The sequence below is a fragment of the Giraffa tippelskirchi genome, chromosome 6 (assembly GCF_054371585.1).
Source record: "Giraffa tippelskirchi isolate mGirTip1 chromosome 6, T2T-mGirTip1v1.2.pri, whole genome shotgun sequence".
Lineage (NCBI taxonomy): Eukaryota > Metazoa > Chordata > Mammalia > Artiodactyla > Giraffidae > Giraffa > Giraffa tippelskirchi.
The window spans coordinates 98,418,035-98,430,568 of NC_137280.1; the positions used below are offsets into that span (position 1 = coordinate 98,418,035).

Consider the following 12,534-nt stretch of genomic DNA (forward strand, 5'->3'; position numbering starts at 1 on the left):
CACTGGAAAAACCATAGCCTTGACTAGATGGACCTTTGTTGGCAAAGTAATGTCTCTGCTTTTAAATATGCTGTCTAGGTTGGTCATAACCTTCCTTCCAAGGAGTAAGCGTCTTTTAATTTCATGGCTGCAATCACCATTAGCAGTGATTTTGGAGCCCCCCAAAATAAAGTCTGACACTGTTTCCACTGTTTCCCCATCTATTTCCCATGAAGTGATGGGACCAGATGCCATGATCTTAGTTTTCTGAACATTGAGCTTTAAGCCAACTTTTTCACTCTACTCTTTCACTTTCATCAAGAGGCTTGAAGTAATTTTAAGCAGCATACAATAGCAATGACTTGTAATATAAAATCTGCATTGTGTTTGAATCATCTGAAACTGATTCACGTATTTTCTTAGTATAATCTTATCCAAACTTGGATGTGGTCTAGGGAATTTTGTTCTAAATAGGAGTCACAGTGGCATCCTACAAAAGAATAATCACTAAACTGAAGCTAATTTAAGATAATTTAAGATTGCACTTGGTCAAGAAAGTTGATCAAGAGTTTCAAAGTTTTGAAATTTTTACTGACGAGTTTGCTTCCATTAAAACCAGGAAAATAGAACATAGTGATTTTTATTTTTGGTATAAATAAAATATTTAAACTGAAAAATAATGTGAATTTTAATATACCAATCTTTTCAATTTTGCAATATTTTCAACTAATTTTACTACCTTGGGAACACTAACAAAAAAATACACAAAAACGTATATTAACAGCACAGGATTTCTTCTGCCTAAGTCTCTAATATGGCTTGGCATACCATGGGTCTTGTTTTCAAACCTAGCATCTGAACTCTAAATTAGAGTTGCCAGATTTAACAAACAAAAATATATGGCACTCAGTTAAACTTTAATTTCAGATGAATCAACCAATAATTTTGCACGACAGATACTACAAAATTATTCGTTGCCCGTGTGAACTTCAAATTTAACTGGGCACCCTGTATATTATCTTCCAAACCTAAACATCATTATTTCACATGGGGGAGAAAGCTGCCTGCCTGCTCCTGGGTCCACTAAGGCCATCTCGACATCCTGGCCGCTGGTTAATGCAGGGGTGACGGGGGCTCGCAGGGGCAGTCGCGTGGCTTCGAGTCTCGCTGAGCGGCCTGTGGGCATGTCCAATCCTTCCCGGTAGGGAGAACGCCTGGGGAAGACTGAGAGCACCTTTCGGTTCCCACAACCCCCCCCCCCCCCCCCGCAGCCTTCGCTCCAGCACACTGGCCAACTCAGGCGTTTGTGCTTGCTGGTCCCTCTGCCTGAAAAGTTCTTCCCCAATGTGGTCAGAGAGTTTCTATCCTCATTCTGTTCAGTCTGACCAAGCCCCATCTTAGACACCTCATCATACTGGCCTTTCAAAACTTCCTTGAACATCTGCATCCTCATTCCCGCCCCCTGCTCTGCTTTCTTCCTAGCGCACTCCGCCAGTGTAACATGACATTCTTACTTGTGTATTAGCTTTTGACTCAACTTGAACGGAAGTCCCCTGACGGAAGGAAATTTATTTTCCCACGTCTCTGCTTTTCTACCAGCGACTCCTCCCTCAAGCTAAGTACCCGGATGGGGCGGGTCCTGTGGGCGGTCTTAGGGAAGGGGCGGGGCTTTTGCCGAAAGGGTGGGGCCAGAGGTTTCTGGAAACGCATTGATCCTGAGGTGCGTGTTCCACAGTTGAGGTGAGCACTGGTGCTGCCGGCGTTGGGGGGTTTTGCGGTCTCCGTAGCCACTGTTGTTTAGGGCTTCTAGCCCTCCTCTCCGTTCAGGCCAGTCCTGACCGAGCAGCCCAAGGGCCGGCTTGGTGCGTGTGCCTGAGGCACTGTGTCCCCGTGAGGAAGCGCTCACAGCACAGGTGGCATGGAGGTGGCGCCCTGAGGGACGGTCGGGGAGTGTCCAACGCTGTCTGGGGCGTCATTTCCAAGGCTGAGGCCACTTTGAAGAGGTTTTTAAACTTTTGTGAAGATTTTTTATTTCTTTAAACTCGGGGAAAACTTTTTTTCTGTGTGAAATGTTTGGGGGTTAAGAGAGTAAGTGGGAGGTCACGGGTATTTGGCAAACCCGAAGTTTAGTATTTTAAAGGACTTTTTCGGTGTGTTTCTGAAAGTGGTTTTATAATATTAGCAGCCCATCAGGTGGTCTCTTGTTACTGATAATACTCTCTTCTCTGAAAAGACAGCCTCTTTCTTTCCCTTGCTTCATGAATTTGCAGCCCGTAGAGACTACGCACAGCACAGGCCTCATTGAAGTCATAACCAAACCCCCTGATGGGCCCACAGCTGTCCTCTTGTCTGTCTTGATTTCACTGGCAAGCTACTTAAAACTTTATACTATATTTACTGTCCTCTCACCTCCCATTCTTTATTTTTTGACATAGTAAATCTACTGTAACTAATTCCCTGAAATTGTCTGGTGAGGTGTTCAGGGTCCTCCTAGTGGTCATACTCAGTAATAGACACTTCTCACTTTTTCTCATCCAATGAAGGAAAAATAACTTCATGATTCTTGATTTTTCTTTCTTTTCCAGCCTCTCTTGCTAACTTTTCTTCGTTGGCCCACATTTCTCCTGTGTATGTCCATGTTTCCTTTTCACAGTACTATACTTTAAAAGGAAGGCTCTTTCTTACTCTATGCTGTAACAATCATTTATGTGCTTATGATTTCTTAAACTTCACTCACATCTCTCTCTTGAGTTTTGTTCTAGACTCTTAGGTCCAGCTTTCTAGTGAACATGTCTACTTGGAACTTGCACATAATTCTGGAATGGGTGTCGCAAATTATTCAGTGAATGATCATAGATAGGGCCTGAGGTAGAACAAAAAATAGTTATTGTGGCTATTAACCTTTGGAGTGACAGACCCTCTTGTGAATCTTATAAAACTAAGGACTTTCTCCCTTAAAAGGTGAACACTAATTTTTGCCTATGGTTTGTAAGTTTCCCAGACCTGCTGCAGTTCAACAATTCAGATTTTGAGTTAGGATTTCCTCAAGTGGTAAAATGAAAAAAATGTGTTTTCATAGATTTGCATCAGATTTACAGCTTTTCTGTGAGAATGAATTGTATTCCAGTCTCCATTGACAAGTAACTCAAGTTAATCCACCACTAGACTTACTTATAGAAACTTGGTCTTTAGAAGTAGAATCAAGAATGATAAGCCTGGAATCCAAAAAAGAGGATTTCCGATTAACTATGTAGATTTTGTGTATCACAGTCCACATGAAATCTACCTTAGCCCGGTCAGAGATCAGGGTCTGATGCAGACCTTTCAGAAAGTGCTTATGAGTGAGAGTGTAGCCTGCTCTTCTCCTCTTCAGAACAGGTCTGAGGCCAGGTGCTTGGTAAAAGCCCTGAATAAGGAGGCAAGAATGATAGATGTGAGTGAGGGAGACGTGAGTGAGGGTTCAAGTTTGTTGTTTTAGCAGAACCTTCTTCTTTGATGGTTTTTAGGGCCAGTGATCAGTGATTTCTCAGTTCCAGAGTTACTCTCTTGATGGTCAGTGAGGGCTACTTTGAGATTGACCACACTCCTGATTTAGATCTAGTTATTTCTTCTGTTCTTGTCTTTGGCCATGCTGCTCAACACATGCAGAATCTTAGTTCCCTGACCAGGCATTAAACCTGGGCCCCTGCCTTGGCAGGGTGACACCTCAATCACTGGACCTCCAGGGAAGTCCCAATGTACATTGTGTTTTGTTTTACTTTGTTTTTTTTAATAGAAATGAAACCTAAGGAAACACTAGCCATTTAAAAACAAAACCTCTTCCATGAGAGGCCACACCAATTGTCTACTGGTTTTTCTTCTTTTTGACTCCCCTGATCCTTCTTTGTCAATTCTCAGTTATGGCTCAGAATTGCTTTGTAGCCATTTTGCTTTCCTGAAGGCTTATGATTTCCAAATACTGCCTATGTAGTGACAACTCTTACATCTTTAATTCCAGCTTTTATTAATCTCTGGCTAGCAGCTATAGCTCTGCTTACAATGCCCACAGATTCTTCCATGTTAATATATCCCAAACTGGATTCATTATACTTTCCTTAAGTGGTTTCTGTTTTTGTTTTGCCAGTCTTTGTGAATGGCAAACGTAATTGATCATTTCTCCCAGCTACAAACTCCTGTGTGATCCCAGATTCCAGCTTCTCTCCACTATTATTTATAACTAATGTGAACTTTTTTTCCATTGTTTTGTTTTTTTCTTAATGCACCAGGAAATTGATGATTTGTTTCCATTTTGTTCTTAGTAGTTATAGTAATCTTGGAGTTTAGGTATGTACTTCTCATTTTACCCATGAGAAAAAGAGCCTTGCTGCTGCTGCTGCTGCTGCTGCTGCTGCTGCTGCTAAGTCGCTTCAGTCGTGTCTGACTTTGTGCGACCCCATAGACGGCCTGGGAAACCCCATGGATGGAGGAGCCTGGTAGGCTGCAGCCCATGGGGTTGCGAAGAGTCGGACACGACTGAGCTACTTCACTTTCACTTTTCACTTTCATGCACTGGAGGAGGAAATGGCAACCCACTCCAGTATTCTTGCCTGGAGAATCCCAGGGATGGAGGAGCCTGGTGGGCTGCTGTCTACGGAGCAGACGTCGCACAGAGTTGGACATGACTGACGTGGCTTAGCAGCAGCAGCAGCAGCATAGACGGCAGCCCACCAGGCTCCCCCCGTCCCTGGGATTCTCCAGGCAAGAACACTGGAGTGGGTTTCCATTTCCTTCTCCAATGCATGAAAGTGAAAAGTGAAAGTGAAGTAGCTCAGTTGTGTCTGACTCTTAGTGACCCCATGGTCTGCAGCCTACCAGGCTCCTCTGTCCATGGGATTTTCCAGGCAAGAGTAGTGGAGTGGGGTGCCATTGCCTTCTCCAAAAAAGAGCCTTAGTTTTTATGTTATTAATTACATAAAGATCATGTACATTACTGCTAAACAATTTAGACAAGACAGAGTTCAGTTCAGCCGCTCAGTCGTGTCCTACTCTTTGCTGCCGAACCACAGCATGCCAGGCCTCCCTGTCTGTCACCAGCTCCTGTAGTTTACCCAAACCCATGTCTATTGAGTCGGTGATGCCATCCAGCCATCTCATCCTCTGTCGTCCCCTTCTTCTCCTGCCCTCAGTCTTTCCCAGCATCAGGGCCTTTTCCAATGAGTCAGCTCCTTGCATCAGGTGGCCAAAGTATTGGGAGTTTCAGCTTCAGCATCAGTCCTTCCAATGAACACTCAAGATTCATCTCCTTTAGGATGGGCTGGTTGGATCTCCTTGCAGTCCAAGGGACTCGCAAGAGTCTTCTCCAACAACACAGTTCAAAAGCATCAATTCTTGAGTGCTCAGCTTTCCTTATAGTCCAACTCTCACATCCATACATGACTACTGGAAAAACCATAGCCTTGACTAGATGGACCTTTGTTGACAAAGTAATGTCTCTGCTTTTTAGTATTAATTTAAATTAATTTTTAAAATTTAAAACAGTGGGGCTTCCCAAATGGCTCAGCAGGTAAAGAACCACCTGAAATGCAGGATCCTTAGGAGATGTTGGTACGATCCTTGGGTTGGGATGAAGGCCTCAGAGAAGGAAATGGCAACCCACTCCAGTATTCTTGTCTGAAAAATCCCATGAACAGAGGAGCCTAGCAAAAAGCCCCAGGAACAGAGGAACCTGGCTGGCTACAGTACAAGGGGCTGCAAAGAGTCGGACATGACTGAGTGAGCATAGGCACTGTCCAAACTGTAGACACTAGCCACAATTATTATATTGAAAATAATAAAAATTAAACTAAGAATTCAGTTCCTCAGTTGTATTAACTAGATTTTAAGTGTTCAACAGCCACTTACCTACTGAATTAAACAGTAGATTTTAGAAATTTTCATTATTGCAGTAAGTTTTATTGAACAATGTCTCATATATATCATGCAAATAAGTTATCTTAAAAAATTTTTTTTATTTGGCTGCACTGAGTCTTAGTTGCAGTACTTGGGGTCTCTTTCACAGCATATGGGATCTTTTAGTTGCAGCATGTGAAATCTTTAGCTGTAGCATGCAAACTCTTAGTTGCGGCATGTAGGATCTAGTTCCCTGACCAGAGATTGAACTTGGGCCCCTTGCATGGGGAGCCCAAATGCTTAGCTTCTAGACTACCAGGAAAGTCCCTAAGTTATCTGTTTTATATAAATAAAATCATATTAAACATACTGTTCTACAGTTTACTTTTGTTAATAGTATATCTTGAAGATTTTTGTGTTCTTAGTATATAGAGCTGTATTTTTAAATGTAGTGGTTTTGTGAGATAGTTCAATTTTATAATTTAGCAATCTACTTTAATTTTAAAAGTTTATATTCATGAACTTATACATTATGTGTTCTATTTGGTCTAGTTTATTTTATTCAGTACTTTGTTTTTAAGGTATATCAATCTTATTGTTGTGTATCTTCTGTAGTTTGTATAGTTCATTCCTTTTAAGTACTCCATGGTACTTAGTTGGATAGAAACTGGTATACCATGGTTTCTTTATGTGTTCTACTTTTGATAGACATTTGAGTTTCTTCCACTTTGGGAATACAGTAAACTCTGGTGTGAATATTTTTTTAAAAGGAAGTTCTTTTTGAAATTTTAATTTAATTTTTATGGATATCTTCTGGAATATAGTTGATGTATAGTGTTGTGTTAGTTTCAGGTGTGCAGCAGAATGATTCAGTTATACATGTACGTATATGCATTCTTTTTCAAGTTCTTTTTCCACATAGGTTATTACAGAGTATTGAGAAGAGCTTCCTGTGCTATACAGTAAATTTTTGTTGGTTGTCTATTTTATATATAGTAGTGTATATATATGAATCCCAAACTCCTAATTTATCACCCCACAGCCTTTCCCCTTTGGTAACCATAGGTTTGTTTTCTGTATCTCTGAGTCTGTTTCTGTTTTGTAAATAAATTCATTTGTATCATTGTTTAGATTCCACATATAAGTGATATTATATGATATTTGTTTTTGACTTGCTTCACTTAATATGATAATCTCTAGGTCTGTCCATGTTGCTTTAAATAGCATTACTTCATTCCTTTTTATGGCTGAGTAATGTTCTGTGTGTGTGTGTGTATGTGTGTGTGTGTGTGCGCGCCCGCATATGTATCTCACATTTTTATCCATTCCTCTGTCAATAGATTGCTTCTATTTTTGGTTATTGTAAATAATGCTGTTATGAACATTGGGCTGCATGTATCTTTTTGAATTAATGGTTTTCTCTGGATATATGCCTAAGAGTGGGATTGCTGGATCATATGGTAGCTCTGTTTTTAAGTTTTGAGTTTTTTATTTTTTTCCTTTTTTTGTTTTGACTGCCCTCTCTGGCAAGTGGGATCCTCGTTCCCTGACCAGGGATCAAACCTGCATGCCCTGCAGTGGACATGCAGAGTCTTAACCGCTGGACTACCAGGGAAGTCCTTCTGTTTTTAGAGGGACTTGTTTATTGTACTTGCTTATGGTACACATATTTCTAGTCAGTTCATGGGAATGAAATTACTATTTATTTCGTGAGAGTGGAATTACTGGATTATTGAAATTTGTTAGATAATGCTACTTTATCAGAACAGTTGTATTTTCACTTCACCAGCTATGTGTAAAGAGTTCCCATTGCACTGCAGTTCTTAATGATATTTTGTATTTAACAGATTTTAAATTTCAGACTTTCTGATGGTAGTTGTATCCTATAGTTGTATTTTGTGTTTCTCTGATTATGCATGATACTGAATACCTTTCATATTTCTGTTGGCCACATGGATATCTTCTGTTATGAGTTCTTTTTGAGTCTCTAGCACACTTACTATTGAGTTTTTTACTCATTTGTAGGAATTCTTTATGTATTTTGGATACAGGCTTTTTATTGGTAGTTATGCTATAAAAATATTCTCCTGTTTTAGTGGCTCTTCCTTTCTCTCTCTCTTAATGGTGACTTTTTTGTTTTTTGGAAGAGAAATACCAAGGTTTCTTCCTAAGATCATTCAGCAATAGTAAAATAACAATCAGAAACTACTTTTAGTTTAAGTGAGTTTAGTTGTTTCACTGTGAAATATAATCTGTGAAAAGAAAAATATTTCTGTAAATGATGGTCTGTGTAAAAATTAGTTAAGCCTTCTCTGTTCCCTCACATTGTATTCCAAGTTTGAAGATAGCCACCAGTAAATTGTCAACAAGTGCCTATACATGGATGTATCACTTAAGTGTTTAGAGCGCTGGGTTCTTCCAAACAGTAGGAAAGACCTTGTCTTATCTGCCTTATAGAGTTTACTGGATGCTCTATCAATGCTAGTTACTACTTAGAACATGATTAGTCACTTTTAAACTGCTTCATATCCTGGTTAGACAGTAAGATAACCTGAGTCCATAAGTTATCTGTGTGACCTAGGCAAGTTAACTTAATGATGCTGTGCGTTTGTTTCCTTCACTATGAAAACTGGATCATATATCAGTTCCATAACTGTGTTGTTAACAAGTAGTCTGTTGTTTAGATAAAACAATTGAGAGAAATTATTTTTTTTTTTAAAAGAACTAAACATGATTTAGTTTTTCTAATTGGTCAGCTCAAGGGGGAGAGTTCTAAGAACTATAGAGTTCTAGATGAAATTATAGCGTCACCTCATAAAGACAGCCTCTTACCCCTGGTTAGATGTTCTTCTTGAAGTATTTCTTGGGGATCGATGTGGATGAAGATGGATTCATGAATCTGACCTCAGGTTACTGAAAGGCAAATGAGTGGTCTGCCCATTTATTTCAGGGAGCTAAGCATAGATATCCTTTAGGGAAGATGTCCCTGGTCCTTCAGGCAATGTAAGTCCTTCAACTTCATTCTTTTCAAGATTTCTCCAAAATTTTCAAAATTTTGATTATTCTGGATTGAAATGTGAAACAAACTGGAGTAACTTATATTAAGTAATTGTTTAATGGAGGAAAGAGGTCATTAAGGAAGTGAACCTTACCTATGTCCTCACCAGGTGGAACTGAACTTTTGTAGTGGGCCAAACCACACATATTTCAAGGATTCTGCAAGGCTACCTGAACTTATACTTCCTTGTAGTGTTAGCCTTAGCACTCAATCATATTTAGCCAAGACTAACTTCTGCCTCCAACTCCAGTTACAATACTTGCTGAGAACTCCTTTCTCTGCCTTTAAAATCTTCAGTTACTGCCTAATGGGACACTCAGTTGCTACCCAATCTGTGTGCCCCCTATTGCAATTCTTTGATACCAAATAGATGCTTTTTGCTTTATTATTGCCTCCTATGGTTTGTCTGGGTTGACTCTGGGTCCCTTGTGTTTTCATATGAATTTTAGAATCAGCTTGTCAATTTCTGCAAAAATGCCAGCTGAGAGTTCAATAGATTGTATTGAATCTTTGAATCAATTTGGGAAGTATGACCAGCTTAATATTAAGCCTTCCAGTCCACAGACAAGGAATGTCTCTTTCATATTTAGAGTTTTAAAAATTTCTCTCAGCAGTTGTAGTTTTCAGTGTGTAAGTCTTATACTTTTGTTAAATTTGATTCTATATAGTGTATTCTTTTTGATGCTATTGTTAATGGAATCATTTTCTTAATTCCATTTTGTTATGCCATTTTTTAAAATTAATTTAACTGGAGGTTAATTACTTTACAATATTATAGTGTGTGCCATTGTTAGTATATAAAAATACAATTGATTTTGATATATTGATTTTATACCCTGTCACCTTGCTGGGCTTCCCTGATAGCTCAGTTGGTAAAGAATCCACCTGCAATACGGAAGACATCGGTTTGATTCCTAGGTCAGGAACATCCCCTGGAGAAGGGATAAACTACCCACTCTAGTATTCTTGGGCTTCCCTTGTGGTTCAGCTGGTAAAGAATCTGCCTGCAGTATGGAAGACCTGGGTTTGATCCCTGGGTTGGGAAGATCCCCTGGAGAAGGGAAAGGCTACCCACTCTAGTATTCTGGCCTGGAGAATTCCATGGACTGCAGTTCATGGGGTCGCAGAGTCGGACACGACTGAGCAACTTTCACCCTGCTAAACTTTTCCATTAGTTCTGGTAGTTTTCTTGTGAATTCCTTGAATTTCTACCTGTAGTCTGTATATGACAGTCTTATGACTTCTTTCTGATTTTTAAAAATTATCTTATTGCTCTGGCTAGAACAGAAGTGGCAATAGTAGACTTCCTTACTTTGTCCCTGTTCTTAGCAGGAAAGCATTTGGTCTTTCACCATTAAATAGCATGTTAGCTATGAGAGTTTCACACATGTCTTTATCAGGTTAATGAAATTCTTTTCCATTTGTTTTGTTGAGGTTTTGTATTTTTTTGTAAGTCATGAATGAGTATTGAATTTTGTCAAATGCTGTTTCTGTATCTATTGAGTATTTGTGTTTTTTGTCCTTTATTCTACTTAGTATTGTACATTAATTGAATGTTAAACCAACCTTATATTCTTGGGATAAATCTCACTTAATCATGGTGTTTAAATCCTTTTTACATATTGCTAGATATTAAATTGAATATCCATTAAATCCTTTTTACACATTTTACATATTTAATCCTTTTTGCATACATTTGGTTTGCTGATAATTTAGAATTTACTTGAGGCTTGTGTAGTTTCTTTTCTTTTCATATGATGTCTTTGTGTGGCTTTGGTATCTGGGTAATATTGACATTATATATTTAGCTAGATGTGTTCTCTGTTTTTTGAGAGGGTTTGTGAAGGATTATTATTATTTTTCAGTTAAATGATAGAATTCACCATCTGGGCCTGGATATTTCTCTGTGGTAATATTTTAAATTATTAATTCAATATCTTTAATTGTTATAGATCTATTTAGATTTTCTATACCTTCTTGAGTTTGTTTTGGTAAGTGTACCTTTCTAGGAGTTTTTCTTTCATCTAAGTTGTTTGCTTTGTTGGCATAAAGATGTTTATAATATTCCTTTATAATCCTTAAAGTTTCTGTATGGTTTATACTGCTGTTCTCTGTTTCATTACTTTATTCCTTTATTTGTCTATTTAAAAATTTTCTCTTTTTTCCTTGTAATTCGAACTAAAAGTTCGTTAATTTTGTTCATCTTTTCAACTAAACAATATTTGGAACTTCCTTTATTTTATCTATTGTTTTTCTGGTTTCTATTTCATGCCTTTCTGTTCTTATCCTTATTATTTCATTCCTTCTACTTGCTTTGATTAACTTGCCCCCTCCTGTTTTTTCAACTTCTTAAGGTGAATCTTAGGTTACTGATTTGAGACCTTGTTTTCTGGTATAGGCATTTAAAGCTGTATGTTTCGTTCTGTATATTGCTTTAAGCTATACCCCATAGATTTTGAGGGGTTCCTTGATGCCTCAGCAGGTAAAGAATCCACTTGCAGTGCAGGAGACACCAGAGACACAGGTTCTATTCCTGGGTTGGGAAGATCCCCTGGAGGAGGGCATGGCAGGACACCCCAGTATTCTTGCCTGGAGAATTACCATGGACTGAGGAGCCTGGCGGACTACAGTCCAAAGGGACACAAAGAGTCAGACATGACTGAGCAACTAAGCACCATATATTTTGATATATTGTAATTTTGTTTTTATTCAGATCAAAATATGTTCTAATTTCACTTCAAATTCTTCTTTGACCTATAGGTTATGTTGTTCAGTTTCCAAATATTTGAAGAAGTCTAGGATTTCATGCAATTTTTTATTTTTAATTTATTCCATTTGATTGGAGAATATATGATTTAAACCTTTAAAAATTTAGTGAAGCTTATTTTGTTACCTAGCATATGATCTACCCTGGAGAATGTTTTGTGTGAACTTGAAAGGTATATGTATTCTGCTGTTGTTTGGTAGAGTATTCTGTAGATACCAGGTTGAGTTGGTTAATAGTGTAAGAGAAGCAAAACTTCATATCTGCTCTCTTGGGGCCTCTGTGTGGGCCTGAAAATTAAATTAATATAAAACCGATTAACAGGAGAAAAACATACAGAATTTTAAGTGTACTTGAGGGTCCCCATAGGAAAATGAAGATCCCAAAATGGATAGGCCCAAGTGCTTATATACCAGGTTGAACAAAGAGTAGAAAATATGAAAAAGTGAGTGAAGTATATGGGAGACTAAAGGAAGTTAAGAGCTATTTTAACAAGATCTATTTGTACAGATTTCTCTTGGCCTTTATTCCCAGTCTCTGGGAATTAGAGAGTTGCTTTCATCCTGGTATATAGAGGACATCTTTCATGGAGGAGTTTTAGCTCCTGCTTTCCTGGAGAAAAGAGGAGGTCATTAATTTAAATTAAATATGATAGAGTTTCTTTCCTGCTGTGCTGGTGAGAAACTTACTGTCAGTCACTGTGGGGAGCTCTTTCCTTTGCAAAGTTTCCATAAAAGTGTAGCAGCCCAACAAGATCCACAGAAAATAGAAGGAAGCCTTCTAACTTTGATTTTGTCCTCGTCATTGCTAATAGTATATGGATGTTTGTTGACCTTCACAATGTTTCCTTAAACAATGACAATTT

The 12,534-nt window shown here is 38.6% G+C and overlaps 1 protein-coding gene across 2 annotated transcripts in view; it reads left to right on the plus strand.

Moving 5' to 3' along the window:
- The first annotated feature begins 1,663 nt into the window (after positions 1–1,663).
- The window catches only part of LOC145510062 (prolyl 4-hydroxylase subunit alpha-2-like), a 109,729-nt gene continuing 98,858 nt past the window's right edge, over positions 1,664–12,534 (plus strand). For both annotated transcript variants that reach the window (XM_081500212.1, XM_081500213.1), the window contains exon 1: positions 1,664–1,719. The gene's annotated coding sequence lies outside the window, so the exon portion shown is untranslated. The remainder of the gene's footprint in view (positions 1,720–12,534) is intronic.